This window comes from Urocitellus parryii, chromosome 1 (genome assembly GCF_045843805.1).
Source record: "Urocitellus parryii isolate mUroPar1 chromosome 1, mUroPar1.hap1, whole genome shotgun sequence".
In the NCBI taxonomy this organism is placed as follows: domain Eukaryota; kingdom Metazoa; phylum Chordata; class Mammalia; order Rodentia; family Sciuridae; genus Urocitellus; species Urocitellus parryii.
The window spans coordinates 93,394,225-93,409,471 of record NC_135531.1 but is presented as its reverse complement, the minus strand read 5'-3'; the positions used below and the strand labels follow the sequence as shown (position 1 = coordinate 93,409,471).

General features: G+C 34.7%; 1 protein-coding gene across 4 annotated transcripts in view; it reads right to left on the bottom strand.

Annotated features, from left to right (window-relative positions):
* Positions 1 to 15,247, bottom strand: part of Ctnna1 (catenin alpha 1) — a 184,932-nt gene that overhangs the window by 87,022 nt on the left and 82,663 nt on the right. The window lies entirely within an intron of this gene.

Here is a 15,247-nt window from a genome sequence, read left to right as displayed (position 1 = left end):
TTACAAGACTACCAAATGTTTGATAAAAAGATAACCATGGCCAGGTATAGTAGAACATACCTATAATCCCATCAACTCAGGAGGTTGGGACAGGAGGATCACAAGTTTGAGGCCAGCTTCAACAACTTAGCAAGGACCTAAACTACTTATTTTAACCCTATCTTAAAATGGGTTGGCGACATAGCTCAGTTGTAAAGTACCCCTAGGTTCAATCCCTAGCACCCCATCAAAAGAAGATAACTACATAATTTTATATATCCTGGCAGAGGTGTGGTATACAAGGTATTTGTATTTACCAAAGTAATACAAAGATTTGTACATTTCACTGTGTATGAAATTTATCTTGAAAAAAAGTGAACTCTAATGACATGTAAGCTGCAGTGTTTTAGAAAAGTATGCATTTTCTACTGATTTTACAGCAATCAAATCAATCAATTAATCAATCAATAAGATAGATACAGGAATGAATAAATATGTAAAAAATCAAATATAATAAAATGTTAACAATCAAGAAGGTGGGTGTATATGTATATGGCTATTCACTACACAGATCTTTCAGCTTCTATATGTGGCAATTTTCATAGAATATTGGAAGGAAAAATTACAAATATCATTTATGGTATTGGTAATCTAACACATTATTATTCCCAACTAGACATATAGTATTTTGTGGTGGCTAAGGGCTCAAATTCTAGAACCAGATTGGGTTCAAAGTGTAACACCCCCACTTACTAGCTATGGGAACTTATACAAGTTATCAGACCTTTATACCTTAACAGTAACAAATTCATGCTTTGATGATTAAGTGAGAATGTATATAAAGCACTTAAAATTTCTGGCACATGATAAGCACTGAAGAATGGGTTCTTTTATTACTTTTATGCTATTATTATTAAGTATTCTTAAATAATTCAAAAGTACTTCAATTTCCACTATACACTACATTAACAAAATGCTAAAGTACTGGACTTCTGCCCTCAGGAATTTACAGTTTAGTGGAGATAAGACTAACAACATTCAATTCAATTTATTTAATAACTAATAAAAGATAATAAACCCAGAAATGTGAATTGCCATTCAGATTACTGATGTTTAAAGGGGGGGGGGATACTTAAGAATGCAGTGGAGAAATGGAACTTGGGCTTGGTACAAAGGCATGATTTCTGTACAGCTGGGTAGAGAAGTCACCAGAGCTACTCATCTGACAGATGATACCTGTTCACTGCAGTAATGACCAAACGAACAGGAGTCCAAAGCTGGACCAAATGACAAGAAGCTTCTGCTGCCAGGAAGTGAGCTTAGATTTAACATGGTCAAAAGAGTATCAATTCCAGGTTTCTGGAGACAATTGGAACATGGTAACCAAAGCAGTGACTTAGAAAGACATATTCTGATCAAGATTACCAGAGTCTTGAGTTCCAACACCATTGTTCAAGTTTTCACTACCAATATCCAATCTAAAACCATTTTTCAGAAAAGATACATGATTTCTTTCTAATAGACTTTCACATTTAGTTTTCTTTTCTAGTCTCAGAACCTACCTCTTATGGATTCGGCATAGAAAAGGCAGAACTTCTACTTTCTAAAATACAGCCCACAAAGGAAAAGCTCTAGTTTGAGTCTTATTCACCCCCTCCCAATAGAATGTACCCCTTTTTTCAATCTTAATCATGTACTCTTAAAATGTTAGCAAGAAACTTTTAGAACAATTTCTGGCTCCCTAATATGATACAATTATTAACAGAAATGCAATAGTACAATGTAATGACAATCTGTTAATTTTTATTCCCTCACATACCATGAAAGAATCTTATTATAAGGCTTAATTTGTTACTTTCATATATAAGAGGTTCATTAATGGCTTCACTGTTAAACAACTCAGTGGAACTTCTGGGTTTGTTAAAAACTATGTGGCACGGCTGCCAATACAATTTTAATAAAAGCCCCAATCTGTTATCTGCCTCCCATCTAAATAATACATGAGAAATGACATCTTACAGGTTAGACTTCACACTAGCAACAAGTTTCAGGATTTTAGAAACACTTGATTTCCAACCCAAATTTAACTTTGTCATGTCTCTAATTCCCTCTCCAAAATCGAATACTTTCCTTCCTTTACAAAGAGTCTTTCAGAAAACATCATAATTACAAAGGTCTTCTAATGTTTCAAATAAGAACACACTTCATTTTTTCCATATTTTCATTAAGATCAAAATAACTGATAACTCCAATTTCTCTACTTAGGCTAACTATGAAAACTGTCAGGCACTAGATAGTAAAATTCTACTGTTATTTTAATTTAACCAACCCAAACTGGGAGCACAACAACAGAAATCAATACTTGCTGACTTTTCTTTTGTTGCTTTTAGGAGAAGGAAAGAGAGATGCTTTCCCTTCTGTTAAGATAAGGACAGATTAGAGAGAACTTGAGAACCTGCCTAATCTACCAAACACCATATGGTAGTGTGGGCTCTCCAGTCTTGTCCAGGCAAGGGTAAACAACTAAGAACCACTGATAATACAGTATTCTAAGCTCCCTCCCCCATTTTTTCTTTTTAAAGGAAGATAACTCAACAGGTGCAAATTTATGGAAACAGGAAAAAAAAAAACATTCTTTGTAACCCAGTGTGTATTAGATTTTTTTTTTTTCTCATTGCTATTAAAGGGCTTTACTGGTGAGTGGAGTTCCCTACATCCACCATTACATCTATATATAGGAGTTAAAAGAACTGGTTGGTTATCTTTCTTGATGAAGGTAAAGGTACAGAAACTAGTCATGGATTTGGTCTTTTTGTGGAACAGTTTTACTCTTCATATTCTAAACACCAATGTTTTTTCTCTCAGAAATTAAAATGGTTACAATAGATGCGCAAATGTAAGGAGATCATTGAAAATAAACTACCAATGCTGGGGAAGATATTCAAAATGTATGTCCCGTGGAATAAGAAATGCCTCTGCATACATACAATGACATTATTATATAAACCATTATTACCCATTTTAATGAATAATGTCTACACAGAACAAAGAATATGACATCACAAAAAATTAGCCTAAAAAAACGAACTGAAAAATGTCTACAGAGAGGATTAATGGGAGGTTTTTCTTCCCCTAATAGAAAGGTCTAATGAGTGAAATCAATTCTATCCTTACAACCCTTTATTCTATTTCATTGTAGCAGATATTTTTTATATTTCAGACTACTACAATCTGAGGGGTTTGTCAAACTATTCTTTCCTCCTCTTCTTCTCTCCCACTTAGGTTTCTCTTCAGTGAAAACTGGTAACCCACTCATTCAGCATTTCATTCTGTCTTTCCTCAAGAGGGAACTCACTTTTCACTTAAGTCTGAGATTGTGTGCACCTGTGATCCGCTAGGAAAAACAGACCCAGAACAAGACAAAACAGCTAAGTCACTATTTAGCTTATTTTTGGTTAAAAAAAATTTTTTTTTTAACTATGGCTCACCCCTCTAATTTTAAGTCTTGTACTGGCCACTTCTCCTTACTTATTATACTTGAACATATGCAGAAGTCACATTCAGTACTTTCATTCAGGCACTTATACATCTATAAATAATGCTCAGGTAGATAACCACACAAATTTTTCAGGTGTGGATAAAAAAAATAAAAACAAAATAAATATTCTTAAAACTATTTACTAGTGTAGAAATCCTATAGAAATGTGATACCAAGGAAAATTGTAAAAGAAAGATTTATCCTGCAATGCTATAGAAGGATAGATTCTGAAAACCATCACTAAACCACACCTTTGACTGGGCTGCTTCTTCCAGGTCAAATGAATTTTGATCCTGAACAATTAAAATGTCTGTGTGAAAATAAAATTCCAAAAACCAAAAGCTCAAAGCCAGGCAATTAATTATTACCCTGTATTCCGCCATGACACTTCGGCAAAGGAATCTATATTTGGAATGTCAATTTATATGAAACACTCATTTGAAATGTGAAAATTCTTCCCTAGAAACCCTAAGCTAAAGGGACTGGGGTTGTGGCTCAGTGGTAGAGCACTAGCCTAGCATGTGCAAGGCAAGCCCTGGGTTCGATCCTCAGCACCACCAAAAAATAAAAAATAAATTAAATAAAATGTATTGTGTCCAACTACAACTAAAAAAATAAATTTTTAAAATTTAAAAAGAAAAGAAAGCTAAAAAGTCATTTCTCTTTTATAAAAAAGTGACAGTCTCACATAAAACTGTTTAATATACCTTAATGGCTGTATAATGTCACACCCCTATAATAAATCTCATATATCTTTCCTAGTTGCTCTGCTTCTGTAATTTAACTTTGAAGGACCCAAGTGTGCATGTGTGTGATATCAAAGATGCAGAAGATAGTTTTTACCCAAAAAGGAATTCCCCTAGCCATATAACAGAAATAAACACACATCCATAAAAATAAAACCAAAAGTTGAATATGTTTTAAAAATATATAACATGAACAAACGACAGAATCAGAAAAAATACATGTAAAGCAGATGACAGATATTGGGTTAACTAACATACAAAAAGCTCTAGTGGGGGCTGGGGATGTGGCTCAAGCGGTAGCGCGCTCGCCTGGCATGCGTGCGGCCCGCGTTCGATCCTCAGCACCACATACCAACAAAGATGTTGTGTCTGCCGAAAACTAAAAAAAATAAATATTAAAATTCTCTCTCTCTCTCTCTTTAAAAAAAAAAAAAAAGCAAAGAGCTCTAGTGAAAAGATTATATATATATATAAAATCACTAGGAAAAAAATGGGATAACAGGAACTTCACAGAAGAGCAAATCCAATGGCATAAAGTATTAAAAATAGATTATTCAAACTTCACAGTGGACAAGAGAAACAATGACCTATTGCTTCAACCCCGTCAGATAAGCAAAATTAAAACAATATCATTATTGAGAAGATATGAAGAAAAGCCTATTTACTTTCATTGGTGTAGAACTGTCACTAGTTTAGGCTTTTGTGGGAAATAATCTATCGATATTCATTCAAATAAAAATGTGTATGTAACAACCAATCCAGCAATCCCACAATCCAGAATCTCTAACGAGAAATAAAAGCACAAAACACAAGACTGCATCTTTCAAGGATGTTCACTAAAGTATTGTTCACGGTGTTTAAAAAAATAAAAAGCAAATGCTCACTGGAATAAAAGACAGGTGTCAAATAATTTATGGTGTAGTAACACCAAGTACTACTACTCAGCAATGAAAAGAATGAATTAGAGGCAAATCAGGAGCCTTGAAAAGGTCTATAAAAAGTAAATCTTCCGGGCTGGGGATGTGGCTCAAGCGGTAGCGTGCTCGTCTGGCATGCGTGCGGCCCGGGTTCGATCCTCAGCACCACATACCAACAAAGATGTTGTGTCCGCCGAGAACTAAAAAATAAAACATTAAAAATTCTCTCTCTCTCTCTCTCTCCCCTCTCTCACTCTCTCTTTAAAAAAAAAAAAAAAAAAAAAAGTAAATCTTCCTGGGTCTTATTATTCAGTAATAATACTAATACTGAATAATAATACTTCAACCAAGGAAGCATCAATGCAAAAAAAAATCTATATTAAGATATTTTTGGAAGGGGAAAGAGGAAGCAGGGATCTTCCATTTAAGTAATGAAAAGTAAAGAGATATTTATGTCAGATTACTTGTATAAGAGAATTTTGGGGAAAAAGAATGTGGGAGAGATGTAGGTAGAAGGAGGGAGGAGAGGTAAAGGGGGATAATAAAAGGACCCAGTATGTATAATACAAAAGCTACATGTACATAAATTTTAAAAGAGGAACTGGGTACAGTGGTACACACCTGTAATCCCTGCTACTATTGCTGAGGCAGGATGATCTCAGGCCAGTGTGGGCAATTTTATAAGATCCTATCTCAAAATAAAAAAATGGGGGTTTGGGAAGTGGAAGTGTAGCTCAATGGTAGAGTGCCATGGGTTCAATCCCCAATATAGGATGTCAGAGGGAAACAAGCTTCACCTTTACACAATTTTTAATTGTACATTTGTAGTTGTTAAAATAAATCCTAATTTCTTATGATTAAAGAGGAAATGTAAGCTACATATAAAGAAATTATAGTTGTACTACAATAGTAATAAGATTTACCAGGTCTTAGAAAGAACGGTAAGTAACAATTGTGTACCTTTTCCCAACCTGCAAGAAAGGGCAGAAAATGAAAATACAAAACACAGTGAAAAAGAAAATGCACAATAAAAGAGGCTAGAATCATCGTTCTACAACAGTGTCCAAAAAACAAAAAAAAAAAGGAAATAAAAACAAAAGTACCTCCCTCAACTAAGCCTAGAAGAAAGAAAACATCCATTCAGAAGGAAGGAATCTAGCTATTAGCCCACAGCCTCACAAGCCTGACTCATCTTCATGGGGAGGCCCTAAAGTATTAAAATATTTTATACCTCTCAAGTATTTAAAGCATTAATGGAAGGCCCAGTAGAGACCTCTGGATCCATAATAATGGAAGCACAATGTCAGCCAGGGGGGTGGGTGGGTGTGGGTGTGTGTGTGTGTGTGTGTGTGTGTGTGTGTGTGTATGGGGGGATAGAGGGAGGGGGAGGGGGGAGAGAGAGAGAGAGAGATTGAGATTAGATATCTCCTGCTTACAGACTGAAACCATCCACCTCCCCCAATAGGCAAAGCAGGAACATCATCTCCCATAATACCTAGCTGCCATGATCAACTGGACAACCTCCAGAGGATGTGAGGTCAAGGACTCCAGAAGCCCTGTGGTCAGAGATCAGACATAAAAGTGCCCAGGAGGACAGAAGAAAATTAAACAGGAATCCAATTTAAAAAGCAAAGAACAAGGGCTACAGTTGTGGCTGACCCATAGAGCGCTCGCCTAGCACCTGTGAGGCCTTGGGTTCTATCATCAGCACCACATAAAAACAAACAAAATAAAGGTATTGCGTACAACTAAAAAATAAATATTTAAAAAAAAAAAAAGAAGAACAAAATATGGGTCTCCTATCTCCTCGTCATACCTGACTGACATGCTCTGAAACAGAATACATTTTGTGGAATTATCCTGAACCTCAAATTCCCAAGCTTATATCATTGATGACAATACATTGTATGTTTTCTATATTGATGCTGGATAGCAATTGGCAAAAAGCATCTTCTGTTTATTGAAAAGTATCATTTCTTCCTAGAGCACAGCATACAATTTTTTACCGTGAATTTAAGTAATGCTCAAATATCCCTTAAACTGAACATAAAAATTCTTTCTACATAACTAAAGTTAAAGATTCAGGGCTGGGGATGTGGCTCAAGCGGTAGCGTGCTCGCCTGGCATGCGTGCGGCCTGGGTTCAATCCTCAGCACCACATACAAACAAAGATGTTGTGTCTGCCGAAAACTAAAAACTAAATATGCAAATTCATTCTCTCTCTCTCTCTCTCTCTCTCTCTCTCTCTCTCTCTCACACACACACACACACATAAATAAATAAATAAATAAATAAATAAATAAATAAATAAATAAATAGATTAAAAATGGAAAACTCCTTATCAACTGATCAAACCAGAATTTATTAAAAAAAAAAAGTTAAAGATTCAATATCAGAAAGCAGAAACTACTGGCCCAGCATGGTGGTACATGCCAAGAGGAAAGGAAGAGGAAAAGAAGGAAGAAAGGAAGAAAATTACTACTGGTCACTGAAAAAATTTACTAGAGAGGATTGTTATGTTTGTTTGACAGTGTAATATAAAACCAGTAAGCATCACTCAAAATTAAGAAAGAATGAACGGTTTTCTGGATAAAAGTCAGGATCTGGAGTCACAGATTACAGAAGTCAATCTTTAACTGAATGAGACTACAGTAAAAACTGAAAGATTACAGTAAAATGATAAAAACCTTTAAAGTTCTTGTACTGACTGAAGACTTTAAGCCATCTATTACGAGAAAAAGGTTGTAAATTAATGAAGTGTAAAATGACTTAACACTTCAGAATAAGCTATTCAAAAGATGGCAAATATCTAATGGCTATATAGATAATACATTAAGATGTGCTATAATAAAAACAGAAATATTCTCTATACACAGAATAGTCTATCACAGAGCACCTAGTCTAAGATCACCCTATCTGATTTGGCTGAAAACAATTCCAACATGAAATAAGAAGAAAAGACTACATTCCAGACATGTCAACTTTATAGAGAACATTACAATAACAGACTATAAATTGATGCCACTAAAGATAAAAGGAAAAGAAGCATTGTGATTAAATATTTAAGAAAGAACCAATGAGTAAAGACAAATGGAAAATAGCTTTCTTAGGAGAAAAATAAAAGGAAGCATAAGATTTTGGACCAAAGTAGGTACCTTTGGAATGAAATTCAGAGGTCATAGAACAAGGTAAATATTTGAGAAAACAAGTTTTAAAAGAAAAGAACACCATCAGTGGTCATATCTATAATTCCACAGACCCTGGAGGCTGAGGCAGGAAGATTCCAAGTTCCAAGCCAGCCTCAGCAACTTAGCAAGACCCTGTATCAAAAAAATAAAAAGCACTGGAGATGTAGCTCGGTGGTAAAGTACCCTTGGATTCAACCCACAGAAAAAGAAGAAAAACAAAACTGGCCATAGTCAGCAAATTATAATAAAGCCCATTTCACAAATAAATAATGTAATTCTCAATGTAAGGCAGAAGATACAAAAAAATTTAGTTTAACTTGTATGTGTGTGTGTAGTTTACTATACCTTCAAAAAATATTTTTGGAAGAGAGAAGAAACTCTAAAGAAAGACTGAATAACTAGAGAAAGGGTGAGAGAATATTTTTGAATACACATAGTTATACCTTTTTATTTTGAACCATGAAAGCACATTATGCATTTTAAGAATTTTTTAAAAAAAAACTTTTTATCAGCCATGCATGATGGTGCACGTCTATAATGCCAGTAGCTTGGGAAGCTGAGGCAGGAAGATTACAAGTTCAAAGCCTGCCTCAGCAAAAAGAGAGGGGCTAAGCAACTCAGTGAGACCCTGTCTCTAAATAAAATACAAAATAGGGCTGGGGATGTGGCTCGGTGATTAAGTTTCCCTGAGTTCAATCCCCAGTATTTAAAAAAAAAAAAAAAAATTATCAGGTACAAAGAAATGTTGCAACCATATGGATCTCAGCTCAAAAAACAGATTTCTTCAAAACAAGAAACCTTTGTGAGCCAATAAATGAAATGTTCTATTATTTGTTTTGGTTATTTCTTCTTGAAGCAACTACTAATCCAATGAACAAAATCCACGGATCTGAAGGCAACTCTTCACATCTGTTAAGTAGAGAGTGATACTAGCCCATCTATATACCTCATTTCACCGTCACATTTGCCTTAACTGTAAAAATTTTTTCCTAATACGATTCTGTTCTTTAACCATTTTAGAGCTCTAGAGAGAGACTGGTTATAATATAAAAGGGAAGGAGAACGTCTAGACCTGCTACTTCGTGCCCCTGCTATCTTTCTCTTTTTAATACTTCATAGACAATATATAAAACTTATTTGTGGCTAATTATTCTAAGAGCTCTAGGGTATTAAATTCTCTGAAACAATAAGCTAATGTGTTGATTTTTTTAAAAAATCAGAAAACCCTTATTCATAACAGCTTTTCTCTTTAGCAGATTTTCAAAAATAGAGAAGACATATAAACACAACTTATAGAAAATGAACAAGAAAAGAAGCACATGGACAGTTTTAGCATTGAAATAGCAAGTCTATTTCAAATGCAATCACCAAATAAATCAAAAATGAGTGGGAACAAATAATGAAGAGATTTTATACAAAAATGCCTATTCAAAACTCAATTCAGAGAATGAACATTGATGATCAAAGTCTCGCTTCCCCATGCCAGATAACTCAGAATTAACTATAAAGTGTGCCAAATCCAAGCAAAATGTACATTTTAATAGTAAAAAGAACATAATACAAATCTGGGAATAAGGCCACCAACTTCAGGCAAGACAGTTAAGACAAACGAAGAGCAAAAAAATAACCTCTGCAACACAGTCAACAGGGATTTACTTGCTAAAAATCAATGTAGTCTTTAGAAATTATTGCCAGAATGCCCATAAGAGAGAAAGTTCTTCGGAAGTATTTGGCCACTGCTGAAAGAGAAGAAAAGGGGTGTGTTTGGGAGCAAGGGTTGGGGGGGAGATTTCTTTAATTCAACAGAATGATACATGCAATAAATCCAGAAATCACTGGAAATCAGAACAGAGAGAGAATAAAAAACATAGTATTTGAAGTATGAACCATTCAATTTCAAAGTAATTGATTAGTTACAGTAATGATAATAGTAGCAGTAGTGTAAGATAGTGGTTGTGCCCTATCTGGTGCTATTCTACAGTCTCACAACCATGTTGTGTCTCTGTTTTCATCCCCACTCCCAGCTGAGGCAACAAAGACTTGAGAAAGATTTGGGTAACTTTTCATGCTCAGGACAGCTGTCAAGTTTTAGAACAATGCCTTCATAGAAAATCCCTTCAAAAAACAATTTAACTAATTGCCAACAACCTATATATTCTAGTAAACATGTACTTCAAACATCTCTGGAGGAAAAACAAAGCTTCAGATTAGGTAGATTTTATTATTACAAAAGTAAGACCACTGAATCTCACCTAGGCAAAATAGTACCTGTCTCTAAGAAGCAGCAACAGAAGAACTGGAAGCTGCCCAATGTTTCCCTTCAAAACTCATTGAAAATCTACGTGGGGCAGCAAAACTAAGCTCCAATTACCAGGATATCAATTTAAATAGAGATGTCCCTTCCCAAAATAAACTCCGTAAGTACCCGCCCACATAGATCTGAGGGCGACTGTCTAACCAAACATATCTTTAATACTTTCTGTCATAGTGCCGAAACACCATCAAACTCTTCCTTTAAAAATAGAAAGGAAATATGCCCCTAAAAAACAACAAAAACATTGGAGAAAGACATTACACTTGACTTTTTCAACTAACACTTTGACTAAGAAATGGTGACAGCTTTAAAAGAAATACTACCAGTTTCCACATACTCACAGCCAAAGCTTACAAATCATTGTGGAAAATCCCTTCTCTTATATGAATTCGGTTTTGGTGCCTGTTACAGTTTATCTGGTAGCAAGTACTAGCATAAAAGTATCAAAGCATGAAACAAATTAACATTAATGGGAAAAAAATCAGGAGACAAGTAAGTTATAGTTAATTTGATCTCTTTGTATTTTCATATTATGTACAGAGTGTAGTGAGACTGATTTTCTGCATATAAAGTTGTTGGCTTCTATTCTCTAATAAAAGCCTCAGGATTACTGAACACTGAGGAAGCTACCAAATTTGGCCTTTATTTCACTAAAGAAATGTTCAGCTCTTTGGGTTTAACAAACTTGAAACATTTGTAGCTTATCTCTGCTGGACAGCACCAAACCTCACCAGACCAATACCAGCTTGCCTCCTCTAGTACCTATATCACAAAGAGCAGCAGAGGTCTGCATGACACAAACTGAAAATCTTAAACTACAAGTATTACCCATGGAAACAAAAAATAAAACTCTATGGAGATAAACAAAATAATGTTGTTTCAACAAGCTACTTAACTTATACCCTCTCTTTTTTCTTTTTTTCTCTTTTTTTTTTTGAAGAAAGAAGAACCTTGAGGCTTTATTTTTTTTAATATTTTTGTAGTTGTAGATTTATTTATTTGTATGTGGTGCCAGGGATCAAACCCAGTGCCTCATGCATGGTAGACAAGCACTCCACCACTGAGCCACAACCCGGCCCCCACAACCTCTATCTTTTTTGCAATTTAACTTGAAGGAGTTAAAGTGGGCCTAAAATAAATCTCTAAGATACTATTATATGTTTACAAGCACTAATATTTCAAACAACCCCACACACACACTGTATTCCTGACTGGGGAAGGAGTGGGGGGATTCCAGCCAGACCTGGTGGCAGTGGTGCACACCTGTAATTCCAGCAGCTCAGGAGACTGAGGCAGGAGGAGTACAAGTTCAAAGGCAGCCTCAGCAACTTAACAAGGCCCTGTTTTTTTAAAAAAATCAAAACAAAACAAAACAAAAAAGAGGCTAAGGATATGGCTCAGCAGTTAAGCACCATGGGTCCAATCCCTGGTGAAGAAAGAAAGAAAGAAGAAAGGAAGGGAAAGGGAAGGGAAAGGGAAGGGAAAGGGAAGGGAAAGGGAAGGGAAAGGGAAGGGAAAGGGAAGGGAAAGGGAAGGGAAAGGGAAGGGAAGGGAAAGGGAAGGGAAAGGGAAGGGAAAGGGAAGGGAAAGGGAAGGGAAAGGAAAGGGAAAGGAAAGGGAAAGGAAAGGGAAAGGAAAGGGAAAGGAAAGGGAAAGGAAAGGAGAGGGAGGGAGGGAGGGAGGGAGGGAGGGAGGGAGGGAGAGAGAGAAATCCAGATTAGTTGATTAACAAAAAAGTTGATTCCCTTTCTTAGTTCTCAGGGTTATATAATGATATTCTAGGTGATCATATACAGAATCTTCAAATAAAAATACAGTATTTAAAAGTGTGAAAATTTAAGCACCAACAACATCCATACTGTACAGATTCAACCACTTTTCATAAAGGAAACGGTAAAAATAAGAATAATTAGCCTATTTTGATTTCTGAGTTTTTGAACTGTTTTTGATTCAGCAATCCTTAATAAATAATTTTTACAATATAAATGAAGTAGCCACAGAAAACTGGAGACCAAATACAAAGCCCAAAGATTAAAGAGGTCACCTTTGTGCACAATACAGACTTTTAACACAGAATATATAATTCTGATGGCAATAACATACAAGGGCCAATTAATATTTTAAAATAGAGAAAATATTCAACTTCATTTAGTATGAACACATTACCTGAACTCTTACAAAAAATATAATTTTAAATACACATCAAATCATTAGTATACATATTTATATATATGAAAAAGCATGTGAATATTTTTAAATAGCTTCATGAAGACACACATTCAAAACATACACTAATATATATCATATATAATTCACTTGTTAAAAGTGTACAATGTTTTTAGTGTATTCACAGATATGTGCAGCTCTTATCAGTGAATTTCAGAGCATATTCACAAAATGAAATCTTGTACCCTTATCTATCACTCCCCCCACATCTCTACATATATGTAAGTAGACATGGTGATAATGCTTGGTTATAAGCTAAAAAGCTCTAAAATATTTTGTCCTTTAAAGTAATTTTTAGTAGATAGCTACTCTAAATTTGTTCTTCTATCTCCAGCACCAAATGTATCCCTTCTCTGTTCTGATAATTCCTGTTTGTGAAAATGCTGACAAAGTTAATCAAAAATTTTAAGTATGCCTCTCACACATACAAAATGTACCACTTCTTTGCATTTACCATCAATCAAACATACATACATAAAAAACAACATATATAAATACATTTTTAAATGCTTCCTTTCCCATGTTGTTTACATGAAAACAAATAAGCACCTTTATTCTATGGAAATGCTTTCTTGGGTTTAAAAAAGTAGAAACAAGCTCCAAGCCCAATTGTGCTGACTTAATGGGGAATTAAAGAATGTTAGACACTTTTTTCCTCCACCTACTTAAATACACATGCTGTTGATTCACCAGATTCTCAGCTGCCAAAAGAGAGTAGACTAGCTTAGTAGTCTGACATTTCCTTTTGGCTGTCATTAATCCTTAATGTGTCGCTGTCTAGAGGCTAAATGGAATAGTTTTCTTCTACTTTTACAGATTATTTTCTTCAACCTGAGGAAATGTATCAAAGTCTAAATCCACCCTAGAAGAAAGCTGCCAATCTCAAGATTTTATTTTTCTATTATTTACCCATACAAATTCCCAAGAGAATCTAACTGGCCTAAGAAACATTACAGGCATTAGCTACACCATGAACTGAGGAGTAAACAGGAATAGGTGAGATAAAATAATGTCTGCCAGCAGTTGCAAAATACACAAATGCCTTTGAAGGGTGTTAATATAGCAAGCACTGTGCCCTTAAACATCTAATATGATGATAAGAGATATCCCTTACTTATCTTTTATTATGGGACTTTCCAAACATACCCCAAAAGATTGAGAAAAGTCAATGAAATGCCTCATATAACCATCACCGAACTTCAATAGCCATCCACTTTCTGCTTTCTTGTTTCATTGCCCTTTTCCTTTAGTTTTTTATTTTGTTTTCATTTTTGCTAGAGTTATTGTTGTTGGTACTTGTGATTAAACCTAGGGGTGTTCTACCACTAAGGTACATCCCCAACCCTTTTCATTTTTTATTTTGATACAAAGCCTCACTAAATGGCCAAGGATGGCTTCTTCCTGTTTTAGCTTCCCAAGTTGCTGTAATTGCTGGCATGTACTACTACTGGAATATTTTTAAATAAACCCAATACACCATGTTTCTTTATAAGGGATTGTCTTATAATATGGACCATTCCCCCCAAATGTATATTCATACTTGGATGTGCAAATCGTGTCAAACCACAGGAGTTAAGAAGAATTTCCTTTAATGGGGCCTTAAAGAATGTTAGATACTGTTTTCCTAAGGCCAAAACCTTAAACCCAAACCATACAGTGTTTTTATTAACATAACCCTAAAATTAATGATAATTCTTGATTTAAAGTGGTTTTAAGAAAATGATTAATTTTGCAATGGCTGTGGGAAAAAAAAAAAAACCTGAAAAAAACATTGTGGGGCTGCGGATGTGGCTCAAGCGGTAGTGCGCTCTCCTGGCATGCGCAAGGCGCTGGGTTTGATCCTCAGCACCACATAAAAATTAAAATGAAGATGTTGTGTCCATCGAAAACTAAAAAAAAAAAAAATGTTTAAAAAATTCTCTCTCTAAAAAACAGTGTGACTTCAGTCTCTATAGTTTGCCATAATAAAAGCCAGCCAATGAAGTCCATTTTTCAAAAGCTGATTAGAAATTTTAATTTTAAAAATTGAAATTTGTGTAATTTTAAAATTTCTGAATGTTACAAAATATAAAATCATCTCGAAAAAGAAAAACCCAACAAAAGTCTTCCTAAAATTTTCAATCTATTTTCTCAACTAAGAACTTTACAAGTAAGGGGAATCCTTTATACAATGGAAATCACTAAATAAAAGTATAATTCAAAGATTACAGTTAAATATCACTGATCAAATATTTATGATTTTTCTTATAAAATTATTTCAGGTCATTTTATACCAGGAAATAACAAACAACATTTATATAATCATAAGAACAAGGACAAACAGAAATATTAATCTTTCA